A 20,222-nucleotide genomic window follows, 5' to 3' on the forward strand; every position below is an offset into this window, starting at 1 on the left:
TGACTTGGTGGTCCTTTAGAAACTCATCTTTGCATGTACTAGTTGCCACTGCCAAGTACATTTCACACTTAACACACAAGTCTGATAGGTGCACCTAGAAAGGAGACATACAAACTTATGATCCAGTTGCAATTCATCATTTTGAGTGATGTAGCATTGCAGGATATAGAACTGCTTGGATGAATTGGGCCAGTACAAAACAAAGGCACTGTTTCAAAGCCTGTTAGTCACCAATTTTTGTAGGAAGACATAATCTTAGGAGTTTCCTTTTTTTTTTTGGAAATATTTGCTCTGAACATCTCCTTAACACAGAGAACTCATGACATGTTCCAGGAATGTTCACAGAGAAAAGGTCTCCTTTCTTCTTTGCCTCTTCATGTACTGAAACACAGAGCTGTGGGATAGAGTTTGGATAATGATGCAATATTTTTATGTTTGTTGTAGACCAAAAGGTCAGAAATCTCTGCCTGTGAAATTCATAAAGATGTTTAGAAAATAAACAACTTTTTATGCATACACAGAAATGTTACAGAACAAAACTGACTGCACGTTATCTGCTTTTAATTTTGGGGTAAAGCTCGTGGTACTGATGAGAATTCCTAAAAACAGGCCCTCTGAGGGTTCACTTATAAAACCAAATAGACCAACTTTCAGTGTACAAAATACTCTCCTTTTTAAGTTATTTGTATGTCAAAATATCTCCATGGAGCCTAAGAATGGGTCTTCTCCCTGTGTGTCAAAAGGACCTCCACTGTTACAACAGTTTGTGATCACATCACCCTTGGCATACTGGCAGATTGCTCATGTATAAAGGCACATCATGTTTCCAGTCAATTTAGTGTAGAGATTCTTTCACTGCTGCAGGCAGCATTTTCATCTGAGTTATATCTGTGGAGGAACATCTACAGGTACCTCTTTTTTGCTGAGACATATCTAGCACATCAGTGAGCCTGAGACAAATGCAACCCAAATCAGAAACTGTAGCTCAGTGTTAAAGTAAATATTTCCTAAGAACTATCTAAAGGTTGACACTGATGACCTTATAGTGGTGTTTGTCATCCTATTTTCTGCAGTGTTGATTGATTCAGCAGCAGATACTAGTTCTGTAGGAGTTGTTCAGTGTAGATTAAAAACTTAACTTAGAGAAAATGTTGAGTCTGTGATCTCTTATAATTATGTCAAGGTTGAGTTGGCGGTGGTAGTAGTTGAGTGGTTTTGCCATTTTCTGTCTCTTCTTTTAAACAATACCTTTATTATAAATGATGTATATAAGATATAACAAAAACAATGTGTATCCTTTATCTCTGATACTTTTAAATGGCTATTGTCTGAGAGCAAGGTGAATATTTGGTCCCCTGATAGTGAGAAGAAGGCTACTTTCAGAACATGCCTTATACTTCCTATCTTCTCTCTTTTTCTCATATTCGTCAGATGCATTTTTTGCATGATTCCAAAAGTCATTAATGACTTGCATTTTGTATTGTCTCTGTCTCTGGAGTTTAAGATATTTGGGATAAAGTTTGATGTACTAAGAATTTCCAAGTATAAACAAAGGCAAAAGCAAAACTGAGTAACAGTAGCTGATTAACAAAAACACTGTCCTGTAGGTAACTGAGAACTTCAATGCATTAAAATTTGAGAGCTGTCCAAGTTAGAGTTTAAAAACCCCTAAACTCCATTTTGGTGTAAAAATTAATGTAAATTAGTACAATATTTTAATGAGGTGATGGCAAGTTGCATTAAGAAAAAAAAATGGCCTCAGTCAGTTTATGAGGACTGTGTAGGATATGGATATTGATATACATGAGGGTGATAGATCAAAATCTGAGCATAGGAAAAAAACATATCCAACCAACAAATACCAAAGTATTGTGGTATTGTGGAACTCACTATGAGTGCTATCAGTATTTGGAAATGCTGTTTAGTACTCTTAGTAAATACTAAAAACTGACTTTACATTTGGTGTTGAGACATGAAATGGGTGAAAAGTGTCCATTATGTTCTCTGGAGAAGTTTCTGCAATGAACTTAAGCATTTGTGGTGGTTTTGCCATGGAATTATGAGTAAAATTAATTACTCCCCAAGGCTTGGAAAGTATATTCTGACCTATAAAACATTCTGACCAGATTTAAATAAATATTAAATACATTTCAATAGTCTATGGAGGGATGAAGAGGAGAATGGGATTTTACCTTTTTCTGATCTTGTACTAAGTTGAAATCTGTCTTCACAAGCTAGGGGCATTAGTGGGATTGTACCAAAATGTTTACAAAGCCAACTTTTCTCTACACCCTTCATGATAACCTACACATCACAAAAGTTTTATTGGAAATTTAAGGAATTTTCTGAAGGCATAGCACATACACTATTTAGACCACACTGTCCTCAATTGGACAGAAACTGGGGTTTGTTTTCCAGCATCATGGCTGTAAGAAGGTGAGCAAAATGTCCAGAGGTGCTCAGAGACCTGTCACAGATGCTCTCTGGGGTGGTTCAAGCCTAGATCTTTGAAAGATACTTGAGCCATAACCTGAAGGAACAGGTCTAAAGCTGAGTAATGTTAAGAGCTGGACTAATTTTCACCTCCTTGTAATTTCACAGAGATGATGTTACTGTGTCATGTTTCAATGACCATTCAAACTCGCAGGCTGTTGGCCAAACAAAAGAAGACCTTGCACTGTTGAACCACAGAGTGCCAAAAATGCAGCATGAGTATTGTACAAGCTGTTATGTTAAAAAAGCCATCAAAATGCTATTATTATTATTTTTGTTGTTATTTGGTTAGATTGATGTGCTAATTTGTGTCAGGTGGTGCTATTAAAAAGCAGTATAACTTGCAGAAAGGTTATGCCCTGATGGTTCATTTAACAGAAATGAGGTTTATTATATTCCCTGAAATTAATTTGGGTAAGAACAACATAAAGGCAAATAGAGCAGGATATAATTACTCTGTAGAAAGTGCTCTGCAGAACAAGGGCTCACACTATTCCAGCCCTTCCAAAGGCAAACTTTATTGCTGCTGCTGATGTCTCTCAGGGAGCAGGATGGCAGCAGAGGCTGCTGGTGGGGAGTCTTGCTGTGCTTCTCAGGTTAGAGCCTCAGGCTGGCACTGTAAACTGCAGTGTCTCAGATCACTGCTGGGGACTGCTGTCATGTTCTGGACAGGGTGCAGCTCCTGGGAGGGTGGAGTGGATGAAATCTTTCCATTTAATAAGCTTGTTTGACATCAGAAATTATCAGCTCACTGCCGTCTGTGAAGTATTTTCCCTGTTCCAGCAGCTGGGGTGCTGTTTTCCTGCTTGCTGCAGTGTAAAGATTAGATTGCTGTCTCTAGTGCTGAGATGCTGCAGGCTGAATGATAACTATGGCAGGCAGAAAGGGTGATTCCCAAAGTGCTCCCGGGAGCCTTGTTGATTTATTTATTTATTTTCCCCCTCACTGCTCACCCGCAGGAGTCTTATAGCTGGTGCAGCATCAACAATCACTCCAGGTCAAGCTGCATTAGCCCGAGTGCTAACCTTCTAACAGATTCAGATTGATGAATCCAATTAAGGGGCTTTACAGCCTGTTTGGCTTCGTTGTTGCTGTTATTATTGTTATTTATTCCTGTCTGCGTTTAGCTGTGCTGCAGCCCATTTCAGCGTGATTAAGGAGGTTCCTTTTGATAATGTTTAGGCTCAACAATATAATGACAGGGATGCAGTGTAATTTTTTTCTTTTTCACTTCCCCCATCTGACAGCTGTTGGTGTGAGCCTATGGGTCTTGCAGGTCTCAGTATCCTTACTTCTTCATATCTTTGACTGCATTATATAACTTCTTTATTTTTTTACTCCAAATAATTCTGACACAAAACAGTAAGGAAAACATTTGTTTTATCTAGTTGTTACCAGATAAGACATTATAAAAGAGATTGTCTCAGAAACAAGATAAAAATCTCTACATACTCTTAAAATGCTGCAGTTTCTTTATTCTGTCCAAACTTATAATGCAATGGCTTAGGGCTGACTCATGACTTCCTTAAGCTTGGGACTGGCAAGAGAGACTATGTTTGTACAAAGGGCAGAGAAGGAGATAATCAGATTTGCGATGCCTGCAGAAAAGTCTGTAGCATTTAAGATCTTTATCAAAATACTCCATGAGTCCAAGCAAGTTACAGTAAGCAAATTGTCTTTGAAAAAAATATAGGATATCTAATTGAATTTTCTACTATGGCTTCCGTCAATCTTGTAGCTTGATAACAATTAAAGCTGGTGATTAATTTTCAGACATAAAGCAGCTGAGAGAATATATAGAGGAGCATATTATTGATAATATTGCAGTTTTTCTTGTTGCAGCTCTGAATGTCACCAGACAGTTATATGAACTTTTAAAATTCAAGTCAGAGAACATCTTAAATCTGTCAGGAAAGCCATATTAAGAGAATTTAAGTAATGATGGCCTACTATTAGGGAAAAAAACAGCTGGAGTTTTTTTCAATTTTTCATACATTTATATGGTATAAACATCTTCCTTCTCTTGGTCCCCCTTTTCAATATAAGTGTTTCTAAGTAACCACTCTGGTGTTTTCTAACTACCTGAGATCCTTTCCTTATGCCATCATCTGCCTCTAGATTAAAATACTCCATACCTACATAATGAAATTTATGTGTTTACTCACTCCCAACTTTATGTGAACTAGTTCCATGAAAACTATGACTGGACATAAGTTTCTCTCTGAAATTAAAAACAGGGCGTTGAAATTGAAAGGTTGGACTTTTGCATTTTTGTCATCCTCTTTAGGTTTTGAATAAGAAAATAACAATTCCAAAGAACAAACTGGCTAAACCTTTTCCACATTTCCTTTGATATTCATACATGACCTTGTGAATTGTGAAGCATCTGATGTGAGGTTATTTTCTGCTGGGATCCCTGGTAGAATCACGCAGTTTGGAGATGTCAGACCACTATGCTGACTAACACAAGAGACAAGATTTAGTAGCAGAGATGATCTTGTATTAATGTGCCTAAGGAACTCTGGGATTGAAGGTGATTCACCTACTGCAATCCTGGAGAGCTGGCAGCTAGGGCATAACCATCTGCTTCTCTTTGCACAGAGATACTCAGAAGTTTAGAGGATTTCTTGGACAATGCTTTTCTTTAGTCTTGTGGAATTAATCACCTAATGGGTAAAACACTTGATGGATAAAAAGGCAATGTAGGAAAGGCAAAACACCATTTTTTCTTTAATGAGGTGAAGGGCTCATAGAAGAATTTTTAGCTGTTTTGATAAATGAAACATGGAAATGAAATAAAAGATAGTTTGGAGTGTTTAATTAAAAGGCAGAGAAAATATTATGAGACTAATTGTTAGCCCAGGTGTCCCTAGCTCTCTGTGGTAATGGGAACATGACAGTACAGTTGACATAGGTGTTTGATCATTCTCAGCATCTGTAGATTCAAGATCTTCAAGCAAAATTAAGATCACTATTCCAGTTGTTCGTCTTTGTGTGATAGATTTTTTTTTACAGAAAAGTCCTTTCTCTTTGGTGTGATTGTAATGCAGGTTCTGGCAAGGTTGGAAGAGTTGGCTCCATAATTTCCCCCTCTGTATTCTTCTGTTAATATTTATTTCGCTATACTTTCAATTAGTAGTTTTCAGCAACTGTCCAAAGCAGAATGGAAACAAACTTCTCACAGTTCTCTGGGAAAACTGTTTTACAAATGACAATCAGCTTGCATCAATTATTTGAAAGCGTCCCTCTTTTCAGAGCTGATATAGTTGAGTCTGTGAGTACCATGACAATCCATACTAATAACAAGCAATCACTCTAGCATGCCAGTCCTTGCACTGCAAGTCAGTTTTAGGCTAAGTTGAGCTAAGGTTATTCTGATACAATATAAGTCCAGAAGAGTTCAGTTTCACATGCAATCTTGTGTTTCCTTTACAATCAGTTCCCAGACCTCATGTCGGGTGTTTTTTTTTTTTTTGTATTGAACCTTAGAAAAGCATCTCAGGTAAAACACCTTAAAAAGGAAAGAAGTTCCTGTGAGAGCAGCTGTAAGAAACTAAGAATGGGTTTGGGAACTGGAACCAGCTGTGTAAGATGGTTGTTCAACAAAGAATAAGTCATTAACTTCCTACTAAATCCAAATTCAGCATTACTCCTTGCAAGACATAATTTCCTAAATGTATCTCTTAATTTTTAAGGCTGATGTATCTTGACACAATGGTAGCTGATGACAGCATTAGGAATGGTTAGTCAAGACAGTGTAACATCTGAATAAATCTTTGGCAGGGAGACTGGACCCAGCATGCTGATACTGCACAGGCCATCTTGTTAGATACTGTGTTATGAAATACTCTTTTTATTGCATTTCTGATAAATAAAATTATAAACTACAAGCTAGGTATTATTTAGTGGTTCTTCATAGCAACCACTCTTCATGGATTTTCAGCTGAAACATGTTCAAGCTGCCAGTAGGGAACCAGGACCTATTTCTGCGTGGGAAAGATCACAGTTTCGCAGTGCTGCCTTCCAGAAATAGCAGGGAAATTCGTCAAGATTTTCTGTACATTCTCTCCTTTTCTCCTACATACAAACCCATGCAGCCTTCTGAGGATAGCAAGCCAAGCCAAAATGAACAGTGTGATGTAATGGTCTGTGATGCTGGGGTGAGGCAGGATCAACCCTGCATCTCCTGACAGAAGTGCATGGTCTGCTTGTTGCATGAGAGACCTGTAAGCCTGGCCCAGTCACCATCAGGGCCAAATACCATGCCATGGTGTATCTGATGGCACACAGACTTTGCCAGTTGTAAAGGATATCATGGTGGCAAAGTCTTCCAGCAGAAATGACAAAAAACAGAGTATGCTTGGTCCAGAATATGTAGCACAGGGGATGCTGAATGGAGATGTTGAAGATTCTAAAAATATTAAGATAATACATTGATATCTACTGTTGGAAAATATCTCCTTCCAGGATTATGTAGAATTCCACCGTGAGAGATATAATTTAAAACATAAAAACACCCGTGTGCAGAAAATGAAGTCTATGTCAAAGATAAGATAGAGAATATTATGCTCATGTGTGTAGTACAAAATGATGTTTTCATGGGTTTATTTTCAAGTGTATTTTACTGCAAAATAACATGGTAGAACTTTTTTTGTTGGTGTTGGGTTTTGGTTGTTTGTTGGTTTGGTTTTGTGGCTTTTCTTCTTTTTAAAATGGAATTAGTTAAATCATGAGGCCGTGGTGTATCAATGGTATCAGACTGGATTACTTATCTTAATTTCAGCTGAGGTCTAATTACATACACCCCTGCTGGACTTTGCTGAGAGAAGAATTTGCTTATATGATGTTATGTACAGGGAGTTGTGGTTAAGTGTCAAGTAGAATCTAAATCAAAGTATCATCAGGCTTTTTTTAATATCTAGTTCTCTGTGTTAGGCAAAGATTCCAGCTGCAGTAGGTCTGAGATGCTAAACCTTGGGGACACTGTTGTGTATTGGCTTCCTCAAAATCTCTGGGCAGGATGGATTTGTCTCCTCCATATGTATATAAAAATGTGTGGAGACGTGTGGCACTGTCCCAGTGCTGTGTCTTCTCAGTGAGTGCTGTGCTAGTGAATTTGAACAGGGTGAGTTTGTACCAGCTGAAGGTAAAGTGAGGTTAGGAACAAACAAGCAGTAGGATTTTTCCTTTCTCTAAACTCACAAAATTCATTAATGCAATGCAATGAGGCTGCAGGGCCTTGTCTTCTAGAAACCTCAGTTTAAATGGGAGCATTGCATGGAGGTGACACTGGAGTTGGAGCAAAAAGCAGTTTCAGTGTCTGGACTTCAGAGATGTCTGAAGGTACTGTCAGACTGTCTGTGTATCTGAGGCCAGCATTTCTCCTCCTTAATCATCAGCACAGGCAGTTAATACAGAACTGACTCCACTCTGTATTATTTTAAAAGAGGGCAAGGAAGATAGATCCTCAGCTGTTATCTCACCCTCAGTGGGTGAGAATCCTATGCACTTTTGTGACATGAGCATGAGGCATCTTCATTGAGTCATGAAGATTTAAGGTGCCCAGGAAATGGCACCTAATATTTTACTGCAACATCTTAGACTTTGCATTTCTTTCTAAAACATTTTTGCATTTTAAAAGTTATTATTAGAATATGCAAATTCAATATAGATTTAACCATAAAGCATATTTTAATTTATTATTTGAATTACCATACTAGCAGATGTTTTCCATGCTGTGGTGGCGGTGCATATTTTATGTCCTTAACACATACCCAGGTGGATGTAAATATTAGTACAGCTACACTGTTTTTCATATTCATCTGAGAAATCCAAAGACTAAATTAATTTTTCATTATCCATGGAGAGAGGATTTGTGATAGTTCACAGCTAGATCAGTGATCCAAACAGCAGCCATATGCATATGGGTTGATTTGCTGGGTTGTGGATTACTTTTGAAACAACGGATGAAAGACAGCTCATTTCTCCAAAATCTGATGACAAATGCAGACTGATCAACTTACTTCTAAAATATTTATCAAATGTACCTGTGGGTAAGGTACATTCTCAAAAAACAAACTCCTTTAATGATGGGATTTATGCTTCTATTTTCAGCTTAGTGTTTTGGCTTTGCTAAATTTGCTTATAGTTTCATGTTGCCACCATTTCATCATATTATCTGAGCCATTTCCAGACAATAATAGGCAATTATAAATTCCTGGGAACAGGAACACTTGTGGGTTGTTTCATTACAAATGGGAGCTAACTTTAAATAACTCCTCACTAGTCTTTTAGATAAAATTCCTAAACCCTCAAGGATCCTTGAGATGCAAATTCACAGCCACTCACTAGGGGGGCTGGTTAGAGTTTCCATTCCTGTTTGACTCAGCCAGTTTGATTTTCCTTTGCAGATAGGGTTAAATATTGGCAAAGTGGAATTCTTTAGGTGTCATTTGTTGTGTCCTTAAAAAAAATTCCAGTATAAAGATTATGAGCAAGCTTGCTGATGGTAAGACTAGGTTTGTCTAACTTCTCTGTTAGCTCTGCTTGTGAATGGCTGTAAAGTTTTATCTTGACCTCTCAATATTTGCATTTTAGTTTCAGCATGAAACCTAGCAAGCTTAATTTGTTTTGTTTTGCAGTTGCATTACTCTAAGAGTGCACCAAAAAAACCCCCTAACTGAACTTTATGAGAATATTATCCTTCAGCAACACACAGGATCACAGAATGATCAAGTTTGGAAGAGACTTTCAAGATTACCTAGTACTACCCTAAACCATGTCCCCAAGTGCCACATCCAGATGCCTCTTGAACACTTGCAGACATGCTGAGTGCACCACCTCCCTGGAAAATTCTTTCCCAATATCTAATTTAAACCTCCCCATGTGCAACTTAAGGCTACTTCCTTAATGAGATGTGGACCAGACCAACCCCCACCTGGTTACAACCTCCTTTCAGGTGATTGTAGAGAGCAATGAGGATCCCCTGAAATTTATTTTCTCCATACTTTTCTCCTCCCCCAGCTCCCTCAGCCACTCTCAAGACTTGTGCTCCAGACCCTTCACCAGCTCCATTGCCCTTCTCTGGACACTCTCCAGCACCTCAATGCCCTTCTTGAAGTGAGGAGCCCAGAAATGAGCAGGGGATTCAAGGTGTGGCCTCACTAGCATAAAGTAAAAAGGGACAAGAACTGCCCTGGTCCTGCTGGTCACAGTCTTCTTGATACAGGCCAGGTTGCCATTGGCCTTCTTGACCACCTGCCTCATGTTCCTCTCTCTGTTGACCAGTACCTCCAAGCCCCTTTCTGCTGGGCAGCTGTCACACCCCAGTCACTTTAAGGGCTAAACCAAGGTTCTCTTGCTCTAATAGACACAAAGGTGGAAAATACCAACCAAATGTCCTCCAGAGGTAAAATTCACACAAAAGTTTACTGGCAAACTATGGAAAATCAAGGAACTCCGGCAATTATTCAGTTAAACATAACAACACTTATCACAACATAGACTTAGCCCACTGATCACAGAAAACCTTTAAACCCATTTGATATTATGTTCCGTGGAAAGAGAATTAGAAGAAGAAGAAAGGAAGAAAAGCAGAAGGATGGGAAAGATACAGATAACAACTCCTGGGTTCCAGTGATGTAAAACCCCAAGATCAAGCTAGAGTTAAAGAACAACGTGCTTGCCTTGTGGTCAGGCTACTTAAACCATTGGCCCATTCTGGGCCTTCCTCCCAGGTGGGGCTTCAGTTGGCCACTCAGGGACTGGGTTAGGTGACACTGGGGGCTGCCTCTGGTGTGTCATGACTGACAGAGGCTGTGGGACAGGGGGTATGGGGAGCAGGGCACTGCCTCACCAGAGCAAGGTCTGACCTACTCCCTAGCACACATTCCAAACAGCCCAAGGTGTCTCAAACCAGATTAGTCTCTCCAGATTCTGACAGACACTCTCAATCCCCTCTTGCCCCACCTTGTAGCACTGCATGGGGTTGTTGTGACCCAAGGGCAGGACCTAGCACTGTACATTACTGAACCTCATGCAGCTGTCCTCAGCCCATCGGTCTAGTCTGTCTAGATTCCACTGTAGAACCTTCCTACCATACAGCAGATCAGCACTCTCACCCAGCTTGGTGCTGTCTGTGAATTTACTGAGGATGCCCTTGATCACCTCATCCAAATCAATTATACAAATATTAAACAGGGCTGGCCCCAACACCAAACCCTGGGGACCACCACTCAGGACTAGCCACCAGCTGGATGAAGCTCAGTTCACCACCTCTCCCTGGGTTCAGCCATCCAGCCAGGCTTTTGCACAGTGAGAGTGTACCCGTGCCAGCCATGAACAGCCAGTAGTTCCAGGAGAAAGCTGTGAGAGAACAGTTGAAGGCTTTACTGAAGTCTATATAGACATTTACAGATTTTCCCTCATCCACTAACTGGGGTATTTTGTCATGGAAGGAGACCAAGTTGGTCAAGCAGGACCTGCCTTTTGTAAACCTGTCTTGGCTGGGCCTGATCCTCTGGTTGTCCTGTACTTGCCAGGTGATGACTCTCAAGATGATCTGCTCTGTGACCTTCCCCGTTACTGAGGTGATGATGACAGGCCTGTAATTACTGGGATCATCCTTCCAGCCCTTCTTGTAGGCAGGCATCATATCTCCTAGTTTCCAGTCACCTGGGATTTCTCTGGTTAACCAGAACTGCTCATAAATGATTGAAAGTAGCTTGACAAGCTCTTTTGCCAGCTCCCTTATTATTTTCAGGTGCATTCCCTCTGGGCCCATAGATTTGTAGGTGTCTAATTGGCATTGAAGGTCACTAACCATTTCCTCTAGATTATGATGAATGATGACATACATGTAAGTAACCAAGTAACCAAGACACTGTTAAAAACCAAAATTGTTTTTGAATGTTTGTGTTCAAACTGGGAGACAAAGAAAATAGCACTAAAATGGCAAAATATTTTTGCCACCACAATTCTGGAGTAGAAAATAACGAAAATCAATCAACCAAATCAACTAACAAGCAATCTCCCTGTATTGAATAAGGCCAAGGTTGTCATCATTCAGAAATCAGAAAGGAAAGGTCTACCTGGGACAACTCTGTTGTAAAGGAAATGTTTGCTAGTAGAACTTTCAGAACAAGTTCAGACTTGTGTGTGCTTTTAAGACAGAATATAGAACAGAAACCAGCAGCACCAAAAAGCTAGTAATGCTTTCTTACCCATATTGTAGATGTGTTAAGAGACTGAGTCAGAGGTTGTTGGAAACCTGAAATTTAAGGATAATTCCTTTCAGAGAATTTTGGCTGGCTAGAAATTATCTTAAAAAAAGGTGTAATCTTTTACAGAATGTTTTCAGCTGCAGGAGAAAATTTTGAATACTTCTCAAATATATTAAGATAAACACAAATGAAGAGATTAGATCTCTTTGCATTTTCAGTGCACCCAGGGGTTATACCTTCACAGTGTCTCAGGTATAACTGTGTGTTATGTAAACTGCATCTTTTAAAAGTACGTCAGCAAGTATCGAACTGCTTCCCTTTGATCACCAAATTGGCTCAATTACCTAGCTAAGGAAGGATGTCTGCTTCCTTGACAAAGACATTTCTCTTTTGGATGAGGCTTTTAGCCTCTTAATCTTTAGGGACTCTAGGGAGTCAAAGCAGTGTTCTGCATCAATAACCCTTCACATCAAATATCTGTCAAGAGAAGTACCTGAGGTGTTTGCTCCTACTGCAAATACTCTTTAGTTTTTCTGTCTTTGCCTTGGCTCTCAGGGTTCTGCTGTTGGCATTCTGCTCTTCTTTACCCAGATATGTCTGTTGAGATTGACATTTCCAAAATTATGATTCTGCAATAGGGCTTTCATGGATCTGTGTGAGGATGGTGCATGATCTCATCCTGACAACAGGATGAACTTCAGTGGATGTGTGATAGAGCCATTGATGAGTGGTGTCCCTTAGGGGTCTCACTGGGGCTGATGCTGTTTTTGTTGGTGACATGGACAGTGGGATTGAGTGCACCCTCAGCAAGTTGGCTGATGATGATGTGTGCTGCAGCCGACACTCCGGAGGGAAGGGATGCCATCCAGAGGGATCTGGGCAGGCTTCAGAGGTGAGCCCATGCAAACTTCATGATGTTCAATGAAGTGAACTGCAAGGTTCTACACCTGGGTTGCAGCAATCCCAGGTAGACCTCAGGGCTGAGTGAAGTTGAGAGCAGCCCTGCAGAGAAAGACCCAGGGGAGATGGTTGATGAAAAACTCAATATGAGCTGGCAGTGTGTGTTCTCAGCCCAAAAACCAAAAAAATCCTGGTCTCCATCAAAAGGAATGTGGGCAGCAGGGTGAAGAAGGTGATTTTTCCTCTCTACTCTTGTGAAAGCCCACCTGGAGCATTGTGTACATTTCAGGTGCCCCAACATAAGGAGGACATGGAACTGCTGGAGCAAGTCTAGAGGAGGGCCACAAAGTTGATAAGGGGAGTGGAGCACCTTTCCTATGAAGACTGGCTGAGAAATTTGGGGCTGTTCAGCCTGGAGAAGAGAGGGCTATCTGGAGATCCCACAGCAACCTTCCAGTATCTGAAGGGGGCCTGCAGGGAAGCTGAAGGGGGACCTTTCATCAAGAACTGTAGTGATGGGAAGGGAATAAAGGGTACAAACTAGAAGAGGAGAAATTTAGCTTAGTTATTACAAATAAATTTTTTACTATAAAGATGGTGAGATACTGGAACAGGTTGCCCAGGGATGCTGTGGATGCCCCAAACCTGGCAGTGTTTCCAGGCCATGTTGTATAAGGCCTTGAGCAACCTGATCTAGTGAAAGGTGTCCCTGCCCATCCAAGGGGGTTGGGATGAGATGATTTTTAAGGTCCCTTCCAACCTTAACCTTCCATGATTCTATTAATGAAAGAGCTGTGTTCCTGCATGAGGTTTTTCTAGAGACAAGCTGTGTTGCTTGGGAGGGCAAACTGTGACCCACCACCTGCACTTGAGGAACGTGGTGGTAAACAGCAGCTGCTCAAAGAGCAGGAAGCTCAGGTGCACAGTGGGAAGGTTGCTAGAGGACCAAAAAAAATCTATAATGATTCTGAAGCTCCTTCTACTGTTTCTGGACATACGTAGGTGGCTTCTGGGGCCGGGGAGAGAAGAGGAAATAAAAGGGGTTAGCCACCAAGATACTTTGGGAGACATTACACAGCACATGCAAAGCCTGTACGTCTGAAGGAGTTTCTGAAGGCGGCCTGCAGTTCTAGGAAGAAGCCAGATGCTTTCCTGTGTCTGTACAAAAGCAACCATGGTATATCTTAATTTCTTAAGATAATTACATTCTACTCAGCTTTCATTTTAAGAGAAATTGCCTCCACAGTTTTATTCTGTTCTGTTCATATGACAGCTTATGTGAATGAGGCCTTCTTCCAATTTCCCTTCCATGATGCCACCCATTTTCTCTTTATCTCTCTTTCTGTCTTGAAAGAGGATTGGTTCTTAGTTATCTGCTTTTTAAAAACTCACTTTGTTCTATTTTTGTCAACAGGGTCTAAAACATAAGTGCTATTACTAACAGAGCAAATGCAGATAATTTTTAGTTATAACAACAACTAGGCATTCATATCCATTAAATGCTAAAATATAAAATAAAAAAAAATTGTTTTAATGCAATCCAGTACAAATTAAATTTGTTAATTTTGCTTATAACACTTTTGATGCTATCCACATTAATGAAAAGATACTGGGTTGGATCCACTGTATGGTTAGTAAAATTCCTAGTTAATTGAGGATATCCAAGATTTCATTTATCACTCATCTCAAACAATCAAAAAAGGAAATACAACCAAGATGGGGGAAACAGGATTAAAATACCTATTTTCTTTTAAATTGTAATAAAATTTAAGGATTTAGTCATTGAATTGGAATATCCACAAAGGAAACACTTTTGCTTTGTCTCCTTTAATGGGTGTTGGTGCTTGTCAACTAAAATTCCAACATGGGGAATTTGTAGTTACAAAGGAAGCTTATTCAAATAGATAATCTACAATGGGATATTTCTCAATAGTATAAACAAATAGTATAATGTCAGATGTACAGGAATGTTATTAGAATGAGAGCAAGAAAACAGTCAAAGGATTTAAATTCATTCCATTGGTAAGAGATAAAACTAGAGCATCCTTTAACTGGATGTACATTTTATATGTTCCAGTGATGGGAATACCTTCATTTAACAGTCAGGTGATCTGCAATAGTTTGCATCTTTAATTTATTACTTACATATTCCTCAATGCTTTGTTACTTGCTTTATTATAAATTATTAGACAATCAACTCTAATGAAGTTAAGTAAATTGATTATGTGTCGAAATATTTAATTTTGTTTGATGAAAATTTATTTACAAGCAAAGTAGTGGTGAACGGGTTGCCTGTGAGCTTCATGGGCTTAGTCATAGTCCTCAGTTCCTAAAACAGTTGAAGATCACACTTTGTGGAAAAAAAAGATGAGTTGTTCTACTTCTGTATCTAAGCCTGCAATATAATCTGGGGTTTAGATGCTATTTCTCCTACACTTTTGGCTTGGAAGTGATTTCCAGTGATTTGAATTAATGTGGAGTTATTTGGAAACTTTAGTTTTACTTGAGGTGGGTTTTTAAAATTATTTTTTTATTAAGCATTTTGTCTTTCTTTAGAGGCTGGTGCAAATATCTTGTGTATTTCCAGTCAGTGTAGCTTTCTTGCTAAACATCAAAGTATTCTTTTTCAAAGACATTTGAGAGGAAAAAGTAGTTTCTTTAAGTTTGTGTTTCTTCTAGAACTACAGTGTAGGTGCCATCCAATTTATCTGTTCAAGAAATCAGTTCATGCCATTTTACACTTGTTCAAGTCTGTCTGTACACTATCCTGAGATGACCATTTCAGCTGAAAAGGGATATGAAGGCTTTCTGAATCAGACTTAAGGGAGAGAGCAAGTCACATACAGAGAATGTCTTCAGTGGCAAAACATGTACATTCATTTACTATCATAAACATATAAATTCACTTACTGTTGCATTAAAGAGATAGCTAAAAGTTACACACACACACACACACACACACACACACGCACACACACACACATACAGAAGGCAGTTCTACAATATTTATATTGCATACTTTCATGAAACAAATAATTTGTGTGTGCTTGCTCTTTCCAGGGCTGTGGCCTTGGTCTTTGTCATACATCAGCCTTTCTCCATGCAAATTTATCACAAATAAGGTATTACAACCTGGCCCTGTAGATGAGGGTACCTCAGGTTCCTGTTAATAGATCCTCTGGGACAGGTAAGAGTAAATGATCACTTTTTATATGTATATTCAGTCTCAGAATTCTGAGTAGCCAATGGCTCTTTTTGCAGTCCTTTAATGGCAGCACCCAAAATAGGACAAACTGCCTTTTCTTTGCCTGATTTCTGTTTACATTCTCTTGCCAGAATTGTAATTTCATCCACCCCTGCTTATGGGTCATGGCAATTGTTATGAGTGACGGCTGTAGTGGGAGGAGAAAAATTATCATTACAATTTCTTCATGAGAGGAGAGCCCCCACTGACTCTCCCTCAGCAGCAATAACCTTCAGTCACCTTCTGGGGGTCAGTGTCTTTCTCCCCAGTATCCCTCTCTGAGGGCTGGCTTGACTTCTTCCAGAGAAAATCTTGCCACAGATCCAGATCATGCCAGAAAACTCAACAAAAGCTTTGGACCATAGCAATCACTTCTCCATATCCAAGGGATACTGTAATGCCCCAGCCTGTTTGATGGGTTTAGGGGAAGATAATTTGATATACTCCGGACAGTGCATGGGAGAAACAACAATTCTCAGGAGGTTCAATAACAAACTGGTCATTAACCCAGAAAAGGTTAATGTTTTTCTCCCCATTTACCTTCTCCAACAATCAGCTTGACTTTCTCATGGAGAAAATCTTACAGCAGGTCTGGGTTGCACCATAAAACCTTTAAACATGTCTGATGTGTCCAGGTCATACCGAAAAGAGAAAAATTGTAGCAGTGGGGAGCAGTGGAGATCAGACATGTATAAAGGTTTTGTGGTGAGTAATTCTTCAATTTAATGCTACAATCCACCCCTGAAGACTAAGGTAACTGAGGTTCTTGTTAGTAGATCCCTTGGGGTGGATTAGAGTGCATTGACACGAAATGACTGGTGTTTATAAATATATATAGGGCAGGTTTATTTTCAACACTGGCTTGCCTTGTCAACAATCCACTTGTGTTGCAAAGCACCATGAAGTTTGATATCTTGTGATGCTGCGTGAGGTACAGGCACATAAAGAAATAACAGACTTGCATTCTAATTAGCAGAAGCTGTGAGTGGTGAGGATGACAGAGCAACACATGTAAAGGATGCTATTGTGAGCAACTGAGTGGTTCTAAATCATTTCAGGGGCTGTGAGAAGTTTTGCAGTTGACTGCTGTTTGATTGATGCTAGTGAGCATTACAGCAAAACAACCTGAAGAAACAACACTGGAACAAGTTGAAGAATGAGCTAATAGATAGAGAACAATTGTACTCCATGTGTGAAGTAATATTTTATTATGCTAATGTTTCCTGGAAAAATGGTGGTACTAAATAAGCTAATGTTTGAAAAATTATGACAGATAGCAATGAATCCTCAGATTAAGTACACACAGAATATAAGCAGCCCACAGCAGATGTGTGTGTTAATTACTCAGATCTCCCATGTGATCTGGCAAGAGAGACCCTAAGGAAACAATTACTGCCCATGGCAAGGTAGTTGATGAGTATCAACCAATCTGGAGAAATATCTTCTTAGTTAAGCAAATTATAGACAAATCCTGCTCAAGTACCTCATTTCAGTGTGAGGAATTCACAGTGCAGGCAATAAGAAATGTTCCTATCTGTTGATTTGACAGTCAACATCACAAGACTACAGAGATTACTTCTATACCAATCCATCTGTTGAGATAAGACTTTGTGCTTCCACTTGCGCACTGCCTCTGCCATAAGTGACTTCAGGAAATTTCAAAACGTATTTTGAGCCAAATTAAAATCAGAGGATGGATCAGACCTCCCTGGAAGACTGAAAAGAAGAAAAATATCCTCTGCTTAACATTCTTGTGTAATTTGAAGATTTCGTACCTGCTACCAAGGAGAGTACACATCGATAAGTAATTTTTGTCTTTAAGAATGATGTGAATTCTTTAATTCAGTCCCAGAAACAAGAAGAGGCCAATGAATATATGAGAAATATGTGAAATAGGGACCTCTGTCCTAAGTAGTCTACTGAATGAACAGGACTGAATGAAGCAGCAAAAGTTGCCTTTAGAATGCTGGCAGTGCTGGGGAAGGTGTCTGGATCCTCACTTTTGGGATGAACACAGGCTCCCTGATTTGTCTATTGAGAACTTTCTGGAACAGATTCAACTTTGAAAGAAGGTGATTACCATGAAGAAAAGATTTCTCCAGACTGATCCAGACTGTCATTTAGAGCTTCTTCACAGACAGGAATTGTTATAAATAGAATGGCCCAAATATTGCAATAAGGACAGTTCTATTTAATTTTTTTGTATTAGGTTTGCAAAGCATTTAGTTCATGTCCTGGTATATATTTATGGTGAAATGCTATCTAAAGTACTCAAAATAGTATGTAGGATGATAAGGATAAATTATTTATGACCTTTCATTTTGTCTGTTCCAAGAAGTACTTAGATTATCATACCTTTGTGATTGACAGTTTCATGAAAGTATCTGGCAGGTACTTCCAACCACAATTTTTATCCCATGTTTTAACATATGCATATATGTTAATATTTATTACTGATAAAACTTTCATTGATTTCTATGGGAGCAATGAAATTCTGCATTTTTAGTAAATCTCAGCTTCAGAATCACATTCATGTAGATTAAAATCTTAAACTCCCAGTGACTCATTAGATGTAAAATGAAACCTTCTCAAAGGCTTTTGAGTTTTTTTGATTCATGTGCACATATGTTTATGGGGATGAGTCAAATGCTCTAACTTTTGAATATTTAGAACAGTCTCACTCTTGAACTTCAGAAAATTTTGACATTGAATTTTCATGCTATTTAAGAAAAAAAATGTAAGGAGGAAAAGTACACAGAAACAAAAAGGGAGTATTAGAAGTATCACACTGTCTGAAGTGCATGTATGTGCCTAGAATTTTGTTATGAAGGCATCTGACAAAACCACTGTGAAAATTTCTGTCAGTAACTTTATTCTCTTCTATGCTGTTAGAGCCATACAAAAATGTCATGCTTGGTATTCACCAAATAGTATTTTACTGTTTTCTATAGCTCAGGTTGGTTTATTTACTATTCTGAAGAAGCCAGGAAAAATTTTCTGTTGGAAATGCATGAGTATGGGAAAGTTTTACTTTTTTAAACTTCAGCTATTTTGGAGTTACTGAAATTTGAACAATGTACTGCTCTCTTTATCAGAGTAATGTGTGCTGCTGCTGTCGCTGACCTCTGCCAGACATTCACGGGTGAAAATTTTTATCAGTTTGTCGCTCAGAAGACAAGTCAGCCAAGGGAAATCAATTTCATTCTACTCATCCACAAGCAACCTCCTTGGAAATTATTACTTCCTCCTCTTTGGGAGAGATTTTAACCTTGTCTGTAGTTTTTGAATCCTTTGTCAGTTTAAGAGGTGCATTCCCAGGTCTGTGTGCCGCAAGCCACTTACTTTCTCAGCCCTTTAACTGGCAAGTAAAATGCAAGCTGAATATTTTCATTTCCCCATGAAGGAATCTGTTTCCAGCACCACCAACCTTCTGAGAAGTCCTCCCAGCCATCTTCGGATTGGGAATCCCACTGGGTGCCTTTGCTCCCCAGTGACAGCCATCAGCAAACATCCGAGCAGGCTCAGGCACTGCTGAACACCGAGGAGCTGTGCTGTGGAGAGGACAGGGATGGTCAGTGTGTCAGAACAGCTCTGGGATGGCTCCCAGGTGACTTTCTGTGGCTGTAGCTGACACAGATTTTCCATCGGGTTCCTTTCATCTTTGTGCCTGTGAATGGCTCTACTCCTGCTGGTATTAATGGTCTTGCTTTTTCTCACAAAGAAAGTTCTGTCATTTTTCCCACTGTTGCTCTTCATCTTTTCATGTTTTTTGAAATTTGTGGGGGATTATACTATTTTCTGGGTTTTTTTCTCCTTTTTCTTCTTTTTTCATCCTGAAAAATTTATGTTATTCTCTTCCTCCATGTTGTAGAGCCTGCTGCTGAATAAAAAATATCCCTGTTTATTTTCTGTCTTCATTTTCTCTCATACAGACACCCTTTTCCTGGGTACCTGTTGCTTCTTTCCAGGATTTCGTGCCCACAGAATGTTCAGAGGCTGAATAGAGATCATTTAGTGACTCACATGGCACAGATCACAGATGCTGGTGTAAGATGTCAGCAAAAGTGACTGAATGCTAGAACTTATTTGGTCACCTCAGGCAAGTAATCTCTCTTTTTTGTTTCATCTCAAAAATGGCTTTAATAATATCTAATGCCTTTGTGATTTATAGATGCAAAACACTATGCACAATCCAGTTGTAAATTACTGTTGTTACTGTTGTTACTGTTGTTACTGTTGTTACTGTTGTTACTGTTTATATTATTATTATTATTATTATTATTATTATTATTATTATTATTATTTTTATTACTATTTCTACAGTCTAATTTTTCCCTTTAGCTCCTTCCAGTTAAATTAGTGTT

Source organism: Lonchura striata, chromosome 1 (assembly GCF_050655825.1).
Source record: "Lonchura striata isolate lonStrDom1 chromosome 1, ASM5065582v1, whole genome shotgun sequence".
Taxonomy (NCBI): Eukaryota; Metazoa; Chordata; class Aves; order Passeriformes; family Estrildidae; genus Lonchura; species Lonchura striata.